Source organism: Rhinichthys klamathensis, unplaced genomic scaffold (assembly GCF_029890125.1).
Source record: "Rhinichthys klamathensis goyatoka isolate OS25496 unplaced genomic scaffold, OSU_Roscu_1.1 h1tg000421l_1, whole genome shotgun sequence".
NCBI lineage: Eukaryota > Metazoa > Chordata > Actinopteri > Cypriniformes > Leuciscidae > Rhinichthys > Rhinichthys klamathensis.
The window spans coordinates 1012501-1033985 of NW_026606919.1; the positions used below are offsets into that span (position 1 = coordinate 1012501).

General features: G+C 40.7%; 1 long non-coding RNA gene and 1 pseudogene across 1 annotated transcript; both read right to left on the bottom strand.

Moving 5' to 3' along the window:
* Nucleotides 1–4056: 4056 nt before the first annotated feature.
* LOC130070854 (uncharacterized) lies at nucleotides 4057–4882 on the bottom strand. Its single transcript, XR_008803937.1, has 4 exons — nucleotides 4779–4882; nucleotides 4487–4623; nucleotides 4289–4382; nucleotides 4057–4153 (listed from the first exon to the last, which is right to left on the bottom strand). It is a non-coding gene; the product is annotated as an uncharacterized LOC130070854 (long non-coding RNA).
* Nucleotides 4883–7272: 2390 nt separating this feature from the next.
* Nucleotides 7273–10312, bottom strand: LOC130070849 (uncharacterized protein K02A2.6-like; annotated as a pseudogene).
* Nucleotides 10313–21485: the final 11173 nt, after the last annotated feature.

Sequence of the window (21485 nt, forward strand, 5' to 3'; positions counted from 1 at the left end):
GCATGGAAGGCATCATTCCAAAGTGCCATCCAAGATCTCAACCTTTCATCGAGGGAAGAACTGGATTTGATAACTAAATGGCTTGGTGAGGAGTCTGCAGAGCAGGCAAAGAGCATTCGCTCTGTACATGTGTTCAACCCAACAGCAGCACTCAACTTAGTCTGGCAAAGACTAGAAGAATGTTATGGGTCATCAGAAGCAGTAGAACATGCTCTGCTGAAAAAGGTTGAAGATTTCCCTAAACTCACCAACAGAGATAATGTCAGGCTAAGGGAGTTAGGTGACATTCTTCAGGAGATAGAGTGTGCAAAAGAGGGAGGATATTTACCTGGCCTGTCATATTTGGACACAGCTCGTGGAGTAAATCCCATCGTGGAGAAATTACCTTACAGCTTGCAAGAGAGATGGGTTGCCACAGGATCCAAATATAAGGATGACAATGGAGTCGCATTCCCACCTTTTCGTTTCTTCTCCAGCTTTGTAAGACAACAGGCACGAGTGAAAAACGACCCCAGTTTTGCCTTTACATCCTCCAGCACCCAGAGCTTGAAAACTGAGAAATACACAAGAAGTGGCAACAGAGCTTCTGTAACTGTGCACAAAACAGAAGTTCCACAAGATTCTATGACTATCCAGTGTAGCTCTGGTGAGAACATTATGGAAAGTCCTGATAAGTTATGTCCCATACATAAAAAGCCCCACCCACTAAAAAAATGCAGGAGCTTCAGAGCTAAACATATTGATGAAAGAAAATCATTTCTGAAAGAGAACCGTATTTGTTTCAGATGTTGTGGGTCAGTACAGCATATGGCAAAAGACTGCAGAGTGACACTTAAATGTCTAGAGTGTAACAGTGAGAAACACGTCTCAGCACTGCATCCTGGTCCTCCACCCACTACAACAGGGAGCCAAGAAGCTGACAAAGATGATGGCAGGGAGGTGAATGGAAATGCTTTGACACCAGTGACATCCAAATGCACAGAGATATGCGGCAATTCAGATGGTCTACATTCCTGCTCCAAAATCAGTCCAGTGATAGTGTATCCTGCTGGAAGAAGAGAGGAAGCAAAGAAAATGTATGCGGTGTTAGACGAACAGAGTAATAAGTCACTCGCTAAATCAGAATTCTTTAATCTTTTTAACATAACAACCACATCAGACCCATACACACTGAAAACTTGTTCAGGGGTAACCAAAGCAATGGGCAGAAGAGCTATAAACTTGATGATCGAATCCATGGATGGCAAAATACAACTATCACTACCAAGTTTAATTGAATGTGACATGATTCCTGATGACCGCACAGAGATCCCATCTCCTAAGGTGGCACGTTGTCATCCCCACCTGCAGCGAGTTGCTGAGAGGATTCCTCCTGTGGATCCAGACGCTCCCATCCTCATACTCTTGGGAAGAGATATCCTGCGGGTGCACAAGGTCAGAGAGCAAATTAACGGACCCCACAGTGCTCCTTATGCGCAAAGGCTGGACCTGGGATGGGTCATCGTGGGCGACATCTGCCTAGGAACAACTCACAAGCCATCAAGTGTTAATGTCCTGAAAACACATGTGCTCAGTAACGGCCGCACATCTTTTCTTAGCCCATGCCCAAACAAAATCTTAGTGAAGGAGAGTCTCAGTCAGTCATCACATCTCGGCTGTTCTCCGGCCTCTTGTACACAGTAAGAGTGCCATAGTGGTAGTATAGACATGTTGGGATCTGCTGTTTTTGAAAGAACCAGAGAAGATGAAAAATCAGCGTTTTCAGTGGATGATCAGGTTTTTCTTGATTTGATGGACAGAGAAGTCTATCAAAATGAAGCAAACAGCTGGGTGGCGCCATTACCATTTCGCTCCACCAGACAGTGCCTTCCAAGTAACAGAGCAAGCAATGACGCGTCTTTATTCTCTCAGGAAAACACTGGACAGAAAACCTGACATGAAGAAGCAGTACATTGACTTCATGCAGAAAATGTTAGAAAACGAGCATTCAGAGCCTGCTCCTCCACTGAAGAAACATAAAGAACACTGGTACTTACCTTCATTTGGCGTATATCACCCTAAGAAACCTGACCAGCTAAGAGTGGTATTTGATTCAAGTGCTGAATATGAAGGAGTGTCCTTAAACAAAGTGCTGCTTAGTGGTCCTGATTTAAATAACAGCCTTTTGGGGGTTCTTCTACGTTTCAGAAAAGAATCCATTGCATTCACAGCTGATATACAGCAAATGTTTTATTGTTTTGTTAGGGGTATACAGTCAAAGACCCAGAACCAGATATGAAGAATGAAGACCCGGAGTCAGAATTATAAAAAATTAAAGAAAAGTTTTACTGAAGATAGTTTGCATTTTCATCAGCAGAAGTCAGCTTCAAGACTCACACAGGAGTTCGTAGGCCGCCCCGCTTACAGTTACAAAGATCACAGCAGTTATACCATTTCCAAGGTCTAAGCTACGTCATTGCTTACAGGTTGAATGATTCTCATTGGCTAAGAAACATGAAAGCCTAAACAATTTAACACATGTGAGGAGATAGGGGTGCCTATCGCCATTAGTCACGATAGTTGTCGTCCACTCATTGGATTTAGGTCTGTGGTGGCCTCGCAGGTTAGAGAAGGGCGCCGGGGTGTCTGGTCCGACCGTCCAGAACCTACATAGAATGTCATACGCACACACACACAAATAACAGACACTAGCAAATAACAGCTCCCATCAAGGCTGAAGAGAGTCTGAGCTCCTTATTATCAGTTAAGTATACCAAAACATAATGCTAAAACATTCACTCGTTTGGGAGAAAAACAGATCACTGGCATTTACTCCCAAGGAAGGAAATATACTGGAAGGAATACATTTTAATACAACAATTAAAGTTTGATAGTAACACTCAATATAGCTTGACCATATGTCCAGCGAAGAATCATATGTGTCCACGCTGCCTTTAGGACCCTCTACTGATACCAGAGAAAGAGACAAACGGCCTTGTGGGTTACGTGGCCTTCGTGTCCTGCGTGTACTACGTGCAATCTCAAAGTAAGATTGGAATGCACCTAAAAGAAACTGGTTATTTAGATCACATGCATTTAAGAAAATATAATTTCACAAGCACAAAGAATATAAAAATTATTATGTGATAATGAATATATTTGATTATTGATTTTTATAAAGGAAGTATATAACCATTCAAAAGGATATATGATTATATATGTATTTGAAGAGGCAAGGGATTTTGACCAACCCTTCAGTTTTGTTGTATACGAAGACCACAGAGACTACCTCAGGTTCCTTTGGTATGAAGAGAACAATCTCAGCAAGAAGGTGAGGGACTACAGAATGAAGGTCCATGTATTTGGAAATAGCCCCTCACCAGCCGTGGCTATTTATTGCATGAGGCGCGCTGCAGCAGAGGGTGAGAGAGAACATGGCGCTGATGCCAAGCAGTTTGTTGTAAGACATTTTTATGTTGATGATGGACTTGCATCTGCACCAACCCCTGAAGAAGCAATTGACATCCTAACAAGATCACAGAAGATGCTAGCTGACTCCAACCTGAAATTGCACAAGATAGCATCCAACAGTCACAAGGTTATGGAAGCTTTTCCAGCTGATGAGAGGGCCAAGGATCTGAAGGATTTGGACCTCACGTCAGATGATCTCCCTTACAGCGCAGCTTGGGGGTCTTGTGGAACCTGGAAACAGACAGTTTCACATTCAAAGTGTCTCAAGAGGATAGACCATACACTAAGAGAGGTGTTTTGGCCACAGTCAACAGTTTGTTTGACCCTTTAGGATTTGTGGCTCCTATAACAATGCAGGGAAAAGCTCTCCTTCGTGAAATCTCAGCTGAGCAGAATGACTGGGATGAACCACTTCCTACCGAAAAGAAAGAAGAATGGAGTAAAAAAAAAAAAAAAAAAAAAGTAAAAGATGTTCATCTTTATACAAATTAAAATGTCAGTTAAGGCAACTCAATAGCAACAAAACTCCAAACTGTGATAGATGGCATAATGAGCTATGGAAAAAAAAAGCAAAAAGGGTGATTTCTGAATTTCATTTTGTACCATCAAATGATGCTCTTCGTTCTTTAGCCAGGCCTCTTTGTATAGTTTTGATTCTCCATGCCAAGTACCCAGTGCCACTCTCACCATCATAGTAATGCTCCTTAGAAAGACAAAAATACATAAAGAGAAAAAGTCTTAATTCAAGAGCAAAATACACCACCTGTATTGTGTGTGATCATCAGCATTTAAGACATGTCAACACAGAATTAAAATTCAAAAATGGTGTGATACTTACATAGCCTTTTTTGGACAAGGGGTCACTGAGGTAAGGGAACAAAGAGACAATTCCTCTGGCATATTTTTCTTTAACCTGCCTTGGTGGTGATGTACTGTATAATAAATAAATAATCTATCTTTAGCACAGGTTAAAAAAAAACAAATTATGGAACTACATTGAGAGACCATATACACCAGTTAAAGATATGCAGATTACCCATTCTTTTCTGTCATGTCAGCTGCCAGGATGTTCACCATTTTCCTCCTCGTTTCATCTCCCAAAGTCTTAAATCGGTTGTATTCATTTATTATATGCTCTCCACCAGGTTTATGGACAAGAATGGATTCCACCAACTTAAAAAAAAAACATAAATATGGCATGTTAAAGTACAAAACATTACCTGAAAAAAAATATGTAATAAAAAAAAGGCTATTATTTCAGATTGATGAATTTTAACAGTCTTTCCCCAACCCCCCCAAAATGTATAAAGAACTACTTTGATGCCCACCTTTTTAGCTTCATCATCTAGTCTCGTTCTTTTACTTGAAGAGCTTTCTTCAATTATTACTGTATCCTGTGAGTCAGTGGAGTCGATTGATGAAGACAGTGACACATTTAACTGCACAGGAGAGGCTTGTGGAGAGGCAGATTCCAAGTCTAGTTGAATATAGGGTGGTCAAAATCTTTATGATACTAATAAGCAAGCACTGAGAAAATTTATAGAAAGTAAATAAAAAAATTTGCAAACCTGCACCATGTTTTATGGTGAGAACACCAACCGAGGGATCTTTAACTAGATCCTCAAAAACATCCTCATCCACCTCAGTCCCCGATTCATCAACAACCTTCACATTGTCGGGTACATTTGGGACATCAAACTTTAAAAAAGCTGGGGGAAAAAAATGTATGCCAATTAATGAGAAAGGGTATACATTACAAGGTTGATCAGTTACTTGCTGGTAACTCAGAACATCAGAGCAAATGTAAGATGTGACAGTATTATAAAATACAATTACATACATATATATATTTTTTATTTTTATTTTTTTTACAAATTAATACAAATATTCAAATTAATATAATAAAAGAATAAAGTTGCATGATTCTGGTAAATTGAGAATCATGATTTTTTGACAAAATGTTAATTGCTGCTGTCCAACTAATTTGTCTTAACTTGAATTAATTATTTAATAAAATTAAATGTTTCATTGCTGATGGATCAGCCTTTTGAATTAATCAATAGCCCAGTGGGCAACGAGCGCTGTGATGCTGGAGCTGTGCTCAGGGCGACCTGGGTTCCAGTCTTGGTTCGAGGTTCAGGCTTCTCAAGCCAACATCATAGTTTGTTCACATAATTTAGCCTCTAGTTGTGTTATTAACATGTATATAATGGATTAAGTATATGTTTTAAATTACAGAAAAAAAAGATACTCATAAGGTATCATATTTATACTTTAAATAAATTAGTCTTTACATAATTTCTGATTACTAATTAGGCTGGCTAATTTTGAAAGTTGTCAATGTCAATATTGCTTGTGATCTTAATATGTATGTATTTGTATTCTTTCTGTTTACACTTTTGCATGATCTTCTTGTATAGGCTATGAGGAAAAACTACCATGCACACAGAGAACAGAGCTCAATGCTGCTAACTGGGCGAGCAGCGACAACTAGAAGAGAAGAACAGTAGAACACCTAATCTTAATACAGATGACTGGATTACTCTTCTGAAGAACCAAGACAAGCAAAGACTGATGATGAGCGCTCTGAGCAAACACAGCAGTCAAGACGCATGAGTGACTTTACTGAGTTCTTCATGTAATGTTGGGCATTTACTGTACGCAGAACTTCTAATAATTTATGTGGATGCCATTTATAAACCTGTTAGATTTTGATGTTTTAATTTTGAGATTAATAAAATTGTATGTTTTAACAATGTTATAGCTAAGCATTTTTTTTGTTTAAGACAACATTTTGGGAACAAAAATAAAACTTCCGGCTAAAAACTTTATAAGAATGTTAGGGGATGTAATGTTCTAAAAGTGTTATGATTAAACCTTTATAGAAGGTCATCACAAAACATTTTTAGAGTGTTCTTAGAGAATGTTATGCCATCTTTTAAGAGATCATTCTGGGAACAAAAATAAAACTACCCGCTGAAAATGTTATAAGAACATTAGGGAATAATGTTCTAACAATGTTAGCATTAAACATTTTTAGAATGTTTTTACAGAATGTTATTAGAACTTTTAAGAGAACATTCTGGGAACAAAAAGAAAACTACCCGCTGAAAATGTTATAAGAACATTAGGGAATAATGTTCTAACAATGTTAGCATTAAACATTTTTAGAATGTTTTTACAGAATGTTATTAGAACTTTTAAGAGAACATTCTGGGAACAAAAAGAAAACTACCCGCTGAAAATGTTATAAGAACATTAGGGAATAATGTTCTAACAATGTTAGCATTAAACATTTTTAGAATGTTTTTAAAGAATGTTATTAGAACTTTTAAGAGAACATTCTGGGAACAAAAAGAAAACTACCCGCTGAAAACATTATTAGAACAATGCATGGTAATGTTCTCAGAACATTTTTAGAACAAAAAAATTCTAGCTGGGGAGCGGACAACGTGCCTCTTAACACCGGCTCAGCAGATCACAGACTAACACACCCACTGCTCTCTATACCCGTGCATCACCAGAGGTAACCCATATGCAAACCCATGCCGCCCTCTAGTGGACAACCTTGACTATAGCATCCCATTTACTACATCCCCGTTTCCCAGATAACACTAGCTTCCAATAGTATTTACATTACTCTTTACAATATATCACGTTTATAACTTTTGTAAATTTGACCAAGTAGTAATATGCAAGAAAACCACACAAAACCATAACGTGTGCATTTACAACATAAACTAGGGACTTTGGGTGGACTACCTCCGTCCCAGTGAGTTCCAGGACGCATTCTTGCCCTGTGGCTGGGGAACTCACTTCTAACTACTCAAAATCCTGTAAGTATCTCGGAGTCTTCTTCGGTCTCGTCGACCTCCTTAACTCTACATTGTCTTTCACCACAGGATTTTCTGACCTTAACACCTCCTTGGTCGTTTCCTCTGTCTGCTCCACATTAGTGTCTTTGGAGATTGTGACACCCACGATTGATGTTAACTCTTCCCCCTCTTTCCCTGATTGTTCCTCCAACACCAGAGTTTCCTCTGTAGGCCCAACATGCCTGTTCCTCACTTGATCTATGTGCCTGCGCACTATCTGGCCATTTCCAAGTGCAACCGTACAAGACACCGGTCCCGTCTGTTTCTGAACTGTCCCAGGAACCCAGATAGGCCCTGATCCAAAGTTCTTAGTGTACACTTGGTCACCTTCAGTCACAAGTCTCTCCCTAGCATGTCGATCATGGTAAAATTTTTGTTTCATCTGTTTTTCCTGCACTTGACTTTTAAAATCAGGATGGATGAGATCCAAGGTAGACCTTAGCTTTCTTCCACACAACAGTTCCGCAGGAGATTTCCCAGTAGTCGACTGTGGTGTGATCCTGTAACTGAACAATGCTCTAGCAAGCTTTGTCTCAATGGAATCTCCTGTGCTCTTTTTCATCAGACTTTTGAACGTCTGCACCGCCCGTTCAGCCAGTCCATTAGACGCTGCGTGATACGGTGCTGTGGTGATGTGTTTGATGCCATTTCGGGTCATAAACTCTTGGAACTCTGCACTTGTGAAACTGCTGCCATTATCCGACACCACCATTTCAGGTATCCCATGTTGGCTGAAACTTTGTCTCAGGCATTGAATGGTTACAGTAGAGGTAGACTTATGTAACGGGTACACCTCTAGCCATTTAGAGTAGGCATCCACTAAGATTAAGAACATTCTCCCTAGCCACGGACCAGCATAATCAATGTGGATTCGTCTCCATGGCAGGTTTGGCATCTCCTATGGATGTAAAGGTGCACAGGGGGGAGAATTCCTATTCTCTTGACATGTGGCACAAGTTTTTACCATGCCTTCTATTTCCGCGTCCATCTGTGGCCACCACATGTAACTTCGTGCCAAACCTTTCATTCGGGTTATTCCAGGGTGATTGATGTGTAATTGTTTCTGCTCCCCACAGAACACAACCTCCCTGTACACTGAGTTCATCTCGTTTCTTAGTATATGCTCCAAAAACGGACTCGTCCATTCTCTTTGGCCATCCTCTGAGCACATACTTTCTCACTCGAGTTAAAACTGCATCTTTGTCTGTTTTCTCACTTGTTCTGCTTTGACAAGGGGCACATCATTTTCTTCAAGCAAAAGTACTCTTTCTTCCTCCTCTTGAGTCTCTATTCCTTTCTCCGTTAACGGCAGTCTGCTTAGTCCATCCGCATTTTGATGTTCCTTGCCAGCTTTGTATACAATGGTGTATTCATATCCACACAGTGTCACAGCCCATCTCTGTACGTGGCGATGCCATTTGTGGCACTTCTCGCAGTTCATTAAATAATGAAATCAACGGTTTGTGATCCGTTACAATGGTGAACTGCCTCCCATACAAGTATGTGTGGAATTTCTTTACTCCAAAAACGACAGCTAGACCTTCCTTCTCTAATTGGGAGTAATTCTTCTCAGCTGCATTCAGTGTTCGTGACACAAATCCGATCGGCCGCTCTGTGCCATCCTCCATCATGTGCGACAACACGGCTCCAACCCCGTATGGGGAAGCGTCACAAGCCAGAGTGATCGGTTTCTTTATGTCATAATGCACTAGAATGGCTGAGGACTGCAGAAGGTTTTTTGACTTTGCGAAGGCTTCTTTTTGTTCAGAGCCCCATGCCCATTTTGTCTCCTTCCTCAACAGTGCATGTAATGGTGCTAACAAAGTGGATAGACTAGGCAGGAACTTATGATAATAGTTCAACAGGCCTAAATAAGCCTTCAGTTCACTCACAGACTGCGGTGTGGGGGCTTCCTGGATCGCTTTGACTTTTTCTGCGACTGGATGCACACCTGCGGCACTGATTTTGTGGCCAAGAAATACCACCTCCTCTCCAAGGAACTCACACTTGCTGCGTTTCAACCTCAGCCCACTTCTTTCTAGCCGAGACAATACCTCTTCCAGGTTTCTCAGATGTTCTTCCTCACTAGTCCCTGTGACTAAAATGTCATCCAAATAAACTGTGACGTGTGGCATGTTTTGCAAGATTCCTTCCATAGTGCGTTGGAAGATGGCTGGGCTCGACGCTACTCCGAATGGTAGGCTACAGTAAGTGTACAGTCCTTTGTGTGTATTGATAGTGACATATTTCTTGGCACTTTGGTCAAGCATGATCTGCTGATACGCGTGGCTCATGTCCAGCTTTGAGAATTTCTGCCCTCCAGCTAACTGTGCAAACAAATCGTCCACTTTAGGAATAGGATATTGTTCCACACTGGATGCTCTGTTTACTGTGAGTTTGTAATCCCCACAAATTCGAATTGAGCCATCTGGCTTCTTCACGGGTACAATGGGTGCTGCCCATTCTGAAAACTGTACTGGTTCTATAATTTTCTCTTCCACCATTCTTTGAAGCTCTGCCTCCACCAGGGGTTTTACTGCAAAGGGTAAACGTCGAGGCTTATAGAATCGTGGCTGTGCTTCGGGGTTAACATGAATGTTCGCTGTGGTGCCTTTAAGCTGTCCCAGCTCTTCTTTGAACACTTCAGTGTGCCGGTCTAAAACTCCTGACAATTTTAGCGCTGGAGTCGTTGTTACTTTATTTACCAGCTGTGGCAGCAGCCCTAAGTCTTTTAGCCAGCCACGGCCCAACAAATTTGGTCCTGCCCCTTCTACTACGACCATTGCCAGTTTTTTTTCTACTTCCTGGCCTGTCACTCTTCCTGTGACTTGTCCCAGCACCCCCATCTTCTCACCTGTATATGTCTTCAAGTTCAATTTGCATGATCTCCACTCGGGCATGTCTGTTCTTTTCCATAGCTTAGAATATTGCTCCTTACTGATGATTGTGACACCACATCCTGTGTCCACTTCAAACTCCACTTCCATGCCATTCACCTTTAACTTGGTGTGATAGGAGCCACTTTAGGTAGGTTTTGTGATACACTGTAAATTGTATTGATACCACTTGCATCCTCTTCCTCACTCACTTCCTCCTCTTTGACTAAATGTGACCTCCTACCTTTCTCTTTTTCCTTTCTCTCCCCTCTTTGGCCTTTGAACGGTGCTTTCTGTAAACTAGCCCCAGCTTGCTTCGACTTGCATGCTCGTTTTATGTGTCCACGCTTCCCACATTTATGACAGAGTTCGTTCACAAACCGGCATTCCTCGGGCGCATGATTTCCTTTGCATCTATAACACACAAAGTCTCTTTCCAGGCCTTTCCTTTCCGCTGAGTACACTTTATTCAATTCAATTCAATTCAAATTTATTTGTATAGCGCTTTTCACAATACATATTGTTTCAAAGCAGCTTTACAGAAAGTGCATTTCAGAAATGTACATAGAAGAATATAGTTAGTTAGTCATCATGTACTAATTTAGGGCATAACATATCGCCGGCGTTGAGTCGTCTCTTCACAGGCGTCGAGTCGTCTCATCGCAGGTGTTGGGGCATCTGAAGTCTCCGTGAGAGTCTGGATACAAACTGGAGCTGACGAACGCTATTTACCTCGGGACTAGCGTCCCGAGATAACAGCAGAAAAGCAGATGGGAAATAATTAGCGTAGCTGCTGTTCATAGTATTAATGCATTCGATCTGATTCAACAATAGAAGGTAAGCATTATGTGAATGCTTGGCTAAAGAGATGCGTCTTTAATCTAGTTTTGAACTGGGAGAGCGAGTCTGAGCCACGAACAGTATCAGGAAGGCTATTCCAGAGTTTAGGAGCTAAATGTGAGAACGCCCTCCCTCCTTTAGTGGACTTAGATATCCTAGGAATGACCAGAAGCCTCGAATTTAGTGATCTTAACGAACGCGATGGATTGTAGGGCGATACAACATGACATCATGACTTTGCGTAAACATACACGCCACTTTCAATTCAAGTGGCGTGTTATCTATACGCATTTTCAGCTATCCGCGTGTATGTCCACGCCGAAATCTTTTGCGTGTATGTCTACGCCATTAAATGTCCGAGTGATTCCGCGTGTATGTGTACGCCGTTAAATGTCCGAGCGAAACGAAGCAAAATCTATATCTACATCTGTGGAGCGATATTTCTTTTCCTAGGATGGTAGGAGAAGACTCATAAATGGTATTAACCCCAGTGACGGGTAGGTTTAGGGACGGGGTTGGGGTAGGTCATATATTTATATATACATAATACAGTAATATAACGTTAAGTCAAAGGCGTTGATAAACACGCTGAAAAGCGATTATGCGTGTTGATAGCACGCCAAAAATGGAAATACGAATTGGCGTGTCATACATACGCCATTTCATGAGATCAGTCTGGGCGATAGAAGGTCCATTAAATACACAGGAGCTAAACCATTTAGGGCTTTATAGGTCAGTAGTAGTACTTTGTAATTGATACGGAACTTAATAGGTAACCAGTGCAGAGATGATAAAATCGGTGTTATATGATCATATTTTCTTGACCTAGTAAGAACTCTAGCGGCTGCATTTTGCACTAACTGTAGCTTGTTTATTGAGGATGCAGGACAACCAGCTAATAAAGCATTACAGTAATCTAGTCTCGAGGTCATGAATGCATGAACTAACTTTTCTGCATCGGAAACAGATAGCATGTTACGTAATTTAGCAATGTTTCTAAGATGGAAAAAGGCTGTTCTTGTAACATATGAAATATGATTTTCGAAAGACAAGTTGCGGTCTAGTATAACACCCAGGTCTTTTACTGTAGTCGATAAGGTAACAGGACATCCTTCTAAATTAAAGTTGTATTGTAAGAGATTTTGTGGGTAGTTTTTAGGACCAATAAGTAATACCTCCGTTTTATCTGGATTTAATAGCAGGAAATTACACGTCATCCAGCATTTTATATCTTTAAGACATTCTGTCAATTTTGATGAGTTAGTGTTTTCATCTGGTCGTGATGAAATATATAATTGAGTGTCATCAGCATAGCAGTGGAAATTAATTCCATGTTTTCTTATAATATTACCAAGTGGCAGCATATATATTGAGAATAGCAGAGGGCCTAACACCGATCCTTGCGGCACTCCATAGTCTACTGACGTTATCTTCGATTTTTCCCCATTTAAACAAACAAAATGGTAACGGTCCGATAAGTACGATCTGAACCAGCTTAATGCCTGTCCCTGAACACCAGTGTAGTTTTGTAGTCGATCCAAGAGTATTTTGTGATCTATAGTGTCGAACGCAGCGCTAAGATCGAGTAGAACTAGTATTGAGATACAGCCTTGGTCAGAAGCTAAAAGTAAATCATTTGTAATTTTAACTAGCGCAGTTTCTGTGCTATGATGCGGTCTGAATCCTGACTGAAATTTTTCATATATCTCATTTTCTTGCAAGAAAGAGCACAATTGAGCGGACACAATTTTTTCTAGTATTTTAGACATAAATGGAAGATTTGAAATGGGTCTGTAATTTGCTAAGTTATTTTGATCTAATTGCGGTTTCTTAATGAGAGGTTTTATAACTGCCAGCTTGAATATTTTTGGAACATGACCTAAAGATAAAGACGAGTTAATAATATTGAGAAGAGGCTCTTCCACTACAGGTAACACTTCTTTCAGAAATTTAGTTGGTATTGGATCTAATAAACATGTTGTTGGTTTAGATGCAATGATAAGTTTATTTAGCTCTTCCTGTCCTATAGTTGTAAAGCGGTGTAGTTGTTCTTGAGGGGCGATAATTGAGGCTGAATCACAAGACACCATAGAGGATTGTACATTTACAATTGTATTTCGGATGCTTTCTATTTTCTCATTGAAGTAATTCATAAAATCATTACAACTATACTGTAACGGAATAATTTGCTCGGGTGATGTCTGTTTATTTGTTAGTCTAGCCACGGTGTTAAATAAAAACCTTGGATTATTTTGGTTATTTTCTATTAGTTTGCGGAGATGCTCAGCCCTGGCTGCTTTTAGAGCCTTTTTATAACGTGACACACTGTCTTTCCACGCGATTCTAAAGACCTCTAAATTAGTTTGTTTCCATTTACGCTCTAGGTTACGAGTTTCTCTCTTGATAGCATGTGTAGTACTATTGTACCATGGTGCTTTAGTTTTCTCTCTAACCTTTTTTAATCTAATTGGTGCAACAATATCTAATGTACTAGAGAAAATGGTGCTCAAACTGCTGGTCATTTCCTCTAGTTCATCTGTTTGTTTGGGTTCACTGAGCAGCTGAGATAGATCAGGTAAGCTATTTGAGAATCTATCTATAGTGGTCGGAAGGATTGTTCTGCCTGGTCGATAACGCGGCGCAACATGACAAATTTCAGCAGTACGTATTATACAAGTTACCATGTGATGATCAGTGAGATCGTCACTTTGCGGTATAATATCTATATCGGTTGGATTGGTTCCGTATGATATAATTAAATCTAATGTATGATTTAGACGATGAGTGGGACCACTGACGTTTTGCTTGACCCCAAAGGAGTTTAATAAATCTGTGAACGCAGCCCCTAACGCATCATTTGTGTTATCTACGTGTATGTTAAAATCTCCAACAATTATTGCTTTATCAGCATTGACCAATAGATCTGAGAGAAAGTCTGCAAACTCTTTTAGGAAATCAGCATATGGCCCTGGAGGTCTATATACAGTAGCCAAGGCTAGAGATAATAGGGATTTCTTTCTTACATCTAAGAGCGTAACATTTAGCACAAGTACTTCAAACGAGTTAAACCTGTGACCTGTTTTCTGAGTAACATTAAGAATATCTCTATAGATTGTTGCAACACCGCCGCCACGACCGATCAGACGGGGCTCATGCTTATAACAGTATCCTGGCGGAGTGGACTCATTTAGACCGAAATACTCGTTTGGTTTAAGCCAGGTTTCAGTAAGGCAAAGTACATCGAAGCTATTATCTGTGACCATTTCATTTACAATAACCGCCTTAGGTGTGAGCGATCTAATGTTTAGAAGACCTAGTTTTAGAAATTGTTTTTGTTCACTGATATTTAGATTTTCTGGTTTAATTACAATAAGATTTTTCCTAGATCCTACACTAAGATGTTTATTGTTTGGCCTCACTACACGAGGAATAGACACAGTTTCTATATAATGTTCTACACTACTTATATCAATTAAGTTGGGACAGCAAAGACTGTGAATTGGACTTTGACTTACTAGTCAGATGGTGTGCAACGTCTTGGAGATGTTGTCCGACAGAACAGCCGCTCCGATTCTGCTGGGGTGCAGGCCATCAGCACGGTACAGCCTAGGTCGCTCCCAGAACAGATTCCAATTATTTACAAAGAGCAGTTTCTGTTCATTACACCATGACATTAACCATTCATTTAGAGCAAATAGTCTACTGAACCTTTCTTGTCCTAGTCGGTACGTGGGAAGCGGTCCAGACACGATGATCGTTGCCTCAGGCGCTGTTCTGCGTACCGTCTCGATCAGGCTCCTGTAGTCCTTCTTCAGAACCTCCGTCTGCCGCAGCCTGATGTCGTTCGTTCCCGCATGGAGGACAACGGCTCCGACGCGCTCGTCACCGTTCAGGATCTCGGGAACCTGTGCGGCGACATCAAGAACACGAGCACCAGGAAGGCAGTGAGTGCGCACCTTACCCTTACCTGAGGTAGCGCGGACATGACGGACCATGGAAGTGCCGATGATCACGGCGTCGTCGCGTTCCGACTCGCGAAGAGGGGAGAAGCGGTTCCGAGTGGAGATCTCGAAGACCGGGAGGGGCGGAGAGGTTCTTGCTCTGGTCCTGGCTCGTGTCTTCCGCTGTGGGATCACCCAGGGTCCATGGTGCTGTGTCGGTGCCGGAGTGAATGAAGCCAGAGATGATCGCGTCCTCCTGGGCAGAGAAACGCACGGAGTAGAGGAAGTCGGAGTCAAAAAGTTACTAACCACTGACTTGTGAGCATCGGCGCGTGACGTTTCAAGCGCTGATCGCCGATCCCGCAGCTCGGCTTGCCTCTCCAGCAGACCACGGATCTGTTTCTCCACCGATTCCAGTTCCAATCGTACGGACATCAGCTCGAATGTGTCCTCACCTGCACTCAGAGGTAACGTTAGACACACATCCGATATGTTCGCCATTATAACAGATGAACAGTAAATTAGCAGTGATACTACCAATATCACTACTAATTTAGGACTGGAATGCTGGATATAACCTGTATCCTTTCAGTGAAACGGGTGTAAAATCAGATGCTCGGTGAGCCCACGCGTGAAATGCTAGCGGGCTAAAGGCTAGTAGCCGAGATTCGCAAAGTTGGATCTAAGTAGCGATATCAAAGCAATCCGATTGTTTTTTATAGGGAATAGTATCGAGGATAAGTTCACACGATATAAAAATAGAAAGTGCTTGTTAATAAATGAGTGGTAAAGAAGAAAATCAAGGATTAATGAATCAATTCGACGGAGCTCTAAACACAAACAAACACCGCACGCGCATGCGCAGGAAATGCGCATTTTTGCGCATCTTTATGCACCGGTGTTTGTCCTTTCAGCATCCTCGTTGCTTGCGCTGTCTCATCTGTTAACATTCCTTGTAAATCTTTTACATTTTTGTTTGCCGACTCCATTCCTTGACAGATATTAAATGCTTTCTCAAAGTTTAAGTCCACTTCTGACAATAGCCGTCGCTGCATCTGGTCATCATTCACTCCACACACGAGTCTGTCTCGCAGCATTTGCGAAAGTACTCACAATGTTGTGCTAACTTTCTCAACTCAGCCACAAAGTCAGCAACAGTCTCTCCATTCTTCCGTGTGCGTGAATTAAACTTATATCTTTGCACAATTTCACTCGGTTTCGGATTATAATGGCTTTTGAGCACGTTTATCAACTCCTCATATGTTTTTTCCCCTGGAGTCATGGGACATAGTAAACTTCTCAACAAACTATAAGTGGCTGCACCTACCCCACTTAATAGCACAGCTTTCTTTTTGTCAGCGTCGGTAATCTCATTTGCTTGAAAGAAAAAGTCCAACATTTCACTGTATTCCTCCCATAATTGTGTCTCACCGTCAAAAGGGCTCACCGTTCCTAACAGCGCTGCCATCGTGTTTATCCACAATCTGCTCTTCTCTGCACGCGGTCAGTGCCGTGTACACTTTTCAGCCTGGTTCTTCAGTGCCTTTTTATCCTCGTCGCCATTTATGTAATATCCTTTGGTGATCATACATGAGGAGACAGGTAGATAAATAAATGTGAATCTTTATTAACAGATGCAGAGCGGACAACGTGCCTCTTGACACCGGCTCAGCAGATCACAGACTAACACACCCACTGCTCTCTATACCCGTGCATCACCAGAGGTAACCCATATGCAAACCCATGCCGCCCTCTACTGGACAACCTTGACTATAGCATCCCATTTACTACAATAACTCAATATCATTTCATTAGCTAACATTACAGTGCACAGTGTGCATCACAGCAGTTTTTCTAATAAAAAATTACTCAATCATCCTAAAAAGAGACCGTATAACGTTAGGCCTTCTCATCAACACTCTCCGCGACCGAATGGGTATTCTAACGTTACGTAGGCCCAGTAAATCATCACAAACATCTATATATATGACTATTTTTATCTTGACAGTTAAAACATCAAACAACACTAGAACAATAAATTAATTAAATTACTTACTCGTTTTTTCAGCTGAATGATTCCTCTCGACACCGATGTTCTGACTGCGTCTGCAGGATGCTCCTCAGGATTTAAATTAACCGCCAAAACCTTTTTTCTAGAGGTGGGCGGATCGATCCTAAAATATTGATACTTGCGATACAACGTGGTATCGAAAAGGATCGATCCTCAAATAAAAATATCGATCCAAATGTGTGTTTTTTTAACAGTCATTTTATTAATTTAGAACGAAATTCAGTGCGTAAAATATGCTTCTAAGTGGAAAAATAAGCGAATTTTGTAGGATAGAACTATTTCTCCTAGTCATCTGAATACAAGACGAAATCAATCACAGAGAGCGTTCGCTGGACTGGGGCTTCACTGGCTCACAGTGCGTTTGGGAAACGAAGCCTCAATAGAGGGGTTTCACGACGCGTCATCAATCCGGAAGTCGGCCATTTTGGAGGCACAGAACGTAAATAATGCCACTGAACTGAATGGACTTGCAAATTTGGCTGATTATTGCTGCTAAAAAATGGTCGAGTTTTGGTCTGTACCAATCAGTCACATTGGGAAAAAACATGTTGAGTGCTATAGACTGTCAAAAGTTAAAGAGAAGAGTGCAAAAACTGATGAAAGAAGGCGTTTGTGGTTGAGAGAGGTACAGCATCAGCAGCTACATGTGTAAATGAAGCGTTGACTATGGCTAAAATGTTGACGTATTAACTATGGCTACATTCACACTGTCAGACCAAGTCCGATGATCTTTGTATCAAATTGGAATCTGATCTAAAATGATGTCCACACTGTGTATCGCAACTGTTCAGATCCGACGTGTGTGTGTCCATGCATGTTATTTGGTAATATGGCAATGACTTTGCATTGATGGAGGGGGTTGCATTTGCAATATAATGTTAGATGTTGTCTTATTTAAATGTTACAACATGGAAATGTGTAGCCGGCGCGCTGGACTACTGGAGGCTGGTATGTAGCCTAGGCTAACGTTACTGCTTTTTCCCCACGCTCGTCTGCGCCGGTTTCAGAAAAAATACTTTTCTGCTCGTCCGGCAATTTGCAACAACACAGCATTGTTTCGGCAGTGACTTTCAGCATGTTTCCTGTAAATGACGTTTGCATTTTAAGACATACCACGCGAAATCCGATCGTTCAGACTGAGGCTGGCTGATGTCCTGATATGTGATTTGAATAGGATTTCAAACCACATATGGATGTAACTTGAAACGGATTTCATGTGCTTTTTTGGACTGACAATCTGAACGTATCCTATGTCGGGATAATAAATAGATGGAAAAATTGCAGTAATGTTACGTGCTAGAGAAGCTAACTCGTTCGGATTTTTACCACATATTAACTTTAGTTTGTCAAAATGTTGCGCTCTCTCTTGCTTCCCAAGTCCTTCTCTATATGATTTCGCACCTACCACGTGTTTTTTCCGTGGTTTATTAGTGTAACAATGTGTTCAGTCGTACATAAACAGTGCAATCCATGCTGTTGTTTACATCCGAGTGCCTCCATAATGGCCGCGCATCCGGGTTACCGCCCAGAACGTGACGTTGGTGAAACCCCTCTATGCTTAACGTTAGATGACAGAGAAACAATCAGGAGTTATTTCACAATAAAGAAACTAAAAGTGTACATAACGGTTCAAAATGTTGACATCAGTAAGTTTTTTTAATGAAATTAATAGTTTTATTCAGCAAGGTTCATGCATTAAATTGTTCAAAAGTGACAGTCAAGGGTTTTACACTGTTAAAAAAAATATATATTTCATATAAATGCTGTTCTTTCGACTTTCATCAAATAATTCTGCATAACATTTACCAGGGTTTTCACAAAAATATGAAACGGTTTTCTACATTGATAATAATAAGAGATGTTTCTTGAGCAGAAAATCAGCATATTAAAATAATGCTGCAAATTCAGCTTTGATCACATGAATAAATTACAGAAAACAGATTTTTTTTAAATTGTAATAATATTCGTTATCAAATAAATGCAGAAGAGAATTAAAAATCTTACAGACCCCATACTTCTGAACAGTAATAATGTACAATAGTGCATTTACTATAATTAGGCTATATAAACAGGCGAGTTGAGATCAAAAATCACAAAATATTTTAGTGGTCATTAAAATGTATTCAGATTTAATATTAATAATGCATTAGCCTCATAAATTATGACACACTGCTCTAGCACAAGAAAGTACATTTAAGTTCAAGGGCATGCTTTTAAAATTAAAAAGTATTTGGTATCGGTATCGATATCGGCGATACTGACCCTGTATTTACTTGGTATCGGATCGATACCAAATTTTGCAGTATCGCCCACCTCTACTTTTTCAGGCGGCTGAGTTCCTTAATTCTAGTAGTGGCCCGCTTGAGACAAAACGAACTCGGGCCGATGGTAAATAACGTTACACACAGCTACACCGAGTGGACCTGACACCAGTACAACTGCTTTCAGCCGATACTGGCCCATTCAGAAAAAGCCGTCAGTCAGCCAGATGTGTTATGCACAGTCGGCACGGATCTGGCCCATTATCTGTTCACCGATGCCGACAGTGACGCATTTCAGCCGGAATCGGCCCAACTGTGCTTGCTATCTGGGTACCTACAGTAGATGGCGGTAATGCTCTTTTTAAGAATGCGAACCGCCAATAAGCCCAAAGAAGAAGAAGTACACCCATAAAAGAAGAAGAAACGTGGAACAAAAAAAACAAAATGGCAGATTATTATGACCAGGCGCACCCGGTTTCTGCCATCTACACGGCCGCGAGGAGGTCGGGGAAGCCTGTGGCCTTCCCACAGAGGGAAGTGGAATTGGACCACGGGCTCAGGTAACTAATCTAGTGATATAGCTGCTGTTTCTGTGAGTTTACTACTGTGTTTGTCAGAACTGTTCCTCACGATTTCACCAAATGATCAAATGAAGACAAAACATTAATTACATTTCTTTTAATCATGAAATTGAACAAACTTTTTTTGTCAAACAACGTGCTGCACAATGAGCTTTACTGTTAAAATTAAAACATGGAAGAAAAATGTATTATTCCTTAAAATATAAAGTTGAGATCATAATTTATTTGTATTAGTGTTAGTATTATTATTACATTGAGATGCATCTAAATTCTACTGTACAACAGTAATATATTTCTGTCAAGTTAAACCGAACTTTTATTTTGACGGGTTGCCGTGAAGACCTTTGAGTTTCTGTGTTTATGACATGACGATAGATTTCTCAAATGAAGCGGTTAAATGCTCACGGAGCGGATCTAGAGTCTGGAGAGGAAGTTCATGCATTCGTGTCCTCATATAGGCAAAAACAACAGGTCGAGCGTCACACGTATAGATATCTATATAAAGGCTAGATGTCGTCCGCGCTGTTGGCCAATGGTGGTGGACGTCCGCACCTGGCGGCCATCTTGTCACAGGCTGCTCGCTCACTCGTAACATTGTGTTTATGGTGCATGTACTTTTTAAATAACCATAACTTGCTCAATTTTCTACCGATTTTCAAATGGGTTGGTTCGTTATAAACGTCAGAGATGTAGTTATGACACTGCACACTTATGGATAATTATGTATTAATTATGTTAACATTCATTATAGGCTAGTATAGCCACGTTAATAACGTTAGTAAGAAACCAAACCGTTTGTAAATCCGTCCAGATTTCAGCGAGATAAGAGTATTTGTGTTTGTGCAGATAACTCGCACTGTGTGTGTGTGTGTGTGTGTGTGTGTGTGAAATGAAACGAAACTGCGCGTCGTCTGCACCAGCTCGAGCATGTGTGTGTGTCTTTGTGATTTACGAGGACATTTCATATGAATACACACCACACTATGAGGACATTTTGAGTTATGAGGACATGGCCGGTGTCCTCATAATTCTAACAGTGTAGAAGTGCTTCTACACATAGAGGGAGCTCTAATCCAAAATTTCTCCACAAGTCCCCATAGTTCACGTTTACCTGATTTTGTGTAAAACGTGTGTATCGAGACAGTGCCCCTGTAGGTGGGTCTGGGGTACTGCACCTCCTCATGAATATTCGCTTGTGTATGGAATCGCAGCTTGTGATTGGCTGTGACCGCCGGAAGTCCTCATAATGTCGGGTTTTGTCAGAACACTGTGTTAATGTGATTGCCTCATACAAGTGAGTTAATGCTTTTGACTAACTATTTAAACATTATTGTTTATAATTTATCAATTGTCAATGAAATATATGAATGCAGAGTGACCCTGCAATGAAAAGTAATCCTTAAATATCATATAAAGAAGAATAAAAAATTTAAAAATAGCTTGAAAGCTGTTATCAATCAGTTTAATGGAGAAACGCGACCCTAACCACACTGTTAACTGCTTAAACTATACCATAGATGGCTATTTAAAGACATAATGGTATTATTATTTTACAATCTCGTTTATATTATAATCCATATGGTCTAATAA